Raw genomic sequence first — 2,796 nt, forward strand, 5'->3', positions numbered from 1 at the left:
CAGTGTTTGAATTATGTTTTTGATGGTCGAAATGGATTCAGCTCATCAAAAACGTATAGGACACCTAAAATTTTGAAGTTTAAAAACCATAACTTGGATTTACAAAAATATTGGCCAGATTTTCTCTAAATATGACCAGAATTTCCAAAAGGTTCCGAACAACTCCTCCGCCTCGTTAAACTATAGGATAATGCTAAACACTGAAATTATACTGGAAAGATATCAACCAATACTGTGTGAGAGCAGTTGAATTTTATATGAATATAATAATAATAAACACAAATAAAATTCTTAAAACTGTAAATCTGGACAAATAGAAAACACTGCTGCCCCCACATTGCAAGTGCCAAAACCAAAACCAGTCTAATCCAATTTCTCCAGGTTCTCCCAAATAAATCAATAACTGCAAATCTGGACAAAGAAAACACTGCTGGCCAACAGCAGATCATGGTTATGCGGATTCTGAGAAACCTCAGAGCAAGAGATGAGTTTCAAGGATGTTTTGAGACAGAACCTAAGTCATCGTACTCCCCGAATATAACCAATTAAATGCAAACATCGTTAAAAGATATAATCAATTAAATGCAAATATCATTCGCAGTGCAAAATGGAGTTTGACCATTTTGGAATCTTGGAGAGGAAAACCAATGTTTCTTTCACAGCAATACATAAATTTATTATCAGAATCATGACATCATGACAGCGATGACTATAAATTATAAATGAATGAATTATCTTACAAGAAAGTACAGTGAAATCTGAACATTCTCTTTATCACACATGTATGTATGCGTTTCTGATAAAATCCCCTATTCTCCTTGGTGCAATCGACAATGGCACCCAACAAAATTACCATAGTCCGTCAAGTAAATGCTTACCTCTGAGGGAGACATCATATTTGCAAGGCTTACGGCGTTGCTCAATCCCTTCTTCTTTGCCCTTAGATTCAATGTCTACGTTACAGGAATAATCTGAGAGAATGGCCGCTGTATTGGGAGAAAATGGTCGCCCAACCGTGATTCCACTACCGGATACCACAACGGAGAAACCCATTCTGGAGCAAGCACCAACACTATGCACCGTATACGCCCTCCAACTCAATCTTTTAACATCTTCACTTTACAGCAGGATCTCAGGAATTTCTCCTCAAAAGCCCTTCGACGCCGGCCATCCATATTCAACAGTGAATTTGGAAGGCCGGGTTCTCTCGTTTTCTGTGGAACGATGGATCTATGTTGCCGCCTCATCATGGATGCAGATGATCTAATTTAAAAACCAAGGAAACCGCCTCAGCATGGATTTAAAGGATTTAATTAAAAAAACCAAGAAATGTGGATTCAGAGGATTTAATTTTAAAAACCAAGAAACCGCCTCACCATTGATGCAGAGGATCAGATACTCTGGCACAGCGAGGCGCTCTGGCTTGCTGTTCCCGATACTGTCCACGTCCTGGAAGATCTTCTCAATTGCACTAAAGGAGAAGTCCATATTATCTGGATGAGTGGCGTTCCTAATATTGTTGATCCTAGTCGTCATTATACGCAGGGCTCTCTTTTTGATTGTCCATTCGAGAAAGATTTGCTCTGTTGGAATGATAGGCACCCAACGAAACAGACTTGAGGGAAATGAAGGGAGGAGCGAAACAGAGGGCAACTACGGTTCAACCCCCAGCCCCTCCGCTTCGCTAACCCTTGGAATAGCCAGCGACATATATTAAGTTTCGAGGGTTCGCTGCAACTGTATTTTTTTCAGTTATAACTCTATTTTTGATCGACGGTCTCAAATAGTTTAATCGTCTAACATTAGATCGGATGGATGATAGCAAGACAGGTAAGACGAGAGGGCAATTGATCTCAGAGGGAACGCCTTACGGCGTAATTATTTTTCTCATGATATTTATGACTACTCCTAGATCAATCAATGTATTTGGGATCTCTACACCATTGATGTGTGTTTTCACAATGGGACTTCCTGGATCAAGATATTTTTGAATTGTTGTTTTACCCATCATGATATCTACAATTTTTCCAACAAGTTGGATTCTTTTGATTTCTTTTCTCTTTCTTCTAGGTATTTTTATGCTCAAGTCCCTAATTGTTTTTGCGAAAACTGATATTTCCTTAATGGCTTGAAGCAAATGGATCTTTATGCAATCATTCTTCAGTTCATCTAATATGTCGTAATCAGGCAATAAAATTTGTTTCTCTACCCCTTCATCAATTTTCAATCTTTCAGGGAAGGGTGGTTTTGAAACAAATACTGAAGGTTGTTCCATAATAGGAGTTGAGTTATTTGGATGTGTTGGAGTAACTTGTTTTTGAGTTTCTTATTTTTTATTATTAAGAGACTTTTCTTCTTCAAGGATCTTTTCTTTTTCACTTTCTTGAATAACAACTGAGGGGGACTTCGTTTCTAATATTCTATCAGATCTAAGTTGAACATTATTTATATCTAGTGGAGTTATCATATAGGTTTGAAAATTTTGTCCTTCCATATTGTAAACAGGTTGTGAATTTTTATTATTATTTGGATTTGGAAGTGGTTGGGCAGGAAATTGGTTTGGTCTTTGAGGAAATGGTAATGAAAGTTGTGGATTCACATTGTGAGGTTGAGTTTGTTGAACAAACTGAGGATAATATTGTGGAGGAAAAGTAGGATATGATTGTTGAAATTGTGGATATTGAGGATATTGAGGGAATTTTCCGTAAGGATTTTTCCATCCTTGTGACCAAGGTTGTGGCCAAGATTTCCAAGGCATTGGGGCAGTTCAATTACTTTGTGAATATTGTGCAAATA

At 37.7% G+C, this 2,796-nt stretch overlaps 1 long non-coding RNA gene across 1 annotated transcript; it reads right to left on the bottom strand.

Moving 5' to 3' along the window:
• Nucleotides 1-308: 308 nt before the first annotated feature.
• On the bottom strand, nucleotides 309-1,707 carry LOC149179288 (uncharacterized). The gene is made up of 3 exons (XR_016258910.1): nucleotides 1,377-1,707; nucleotides 879-1,263; nucleotides 309-427 (listed from the first exon to the last, which is right to left on the bottom strand). It is a non-coding gene; the product is annotated as an uncharacterized LOC149179288 (long non-coding RNA).
• Nucleotides 1,708-2,796: the final 1,089 nt, after the last annotated feature.

The sequence above is a fragment of the Pinus tabuliformis genome, chromosome 4_1, assembly GCF_031772625.1.
Source record: "Pinus tabuliformis cultivar Carrire ecotype Pingquan chromosome 4_1, CPIR1, whole genome shotgun sequence".
In the NCBI taxonomy this organism is placed as follows: Eukaryota; Viridiplantae; Streptophyta; class Pinopsida; order Pinales; family Pinaceae; genus Pinus; species Pinus tabuliformis.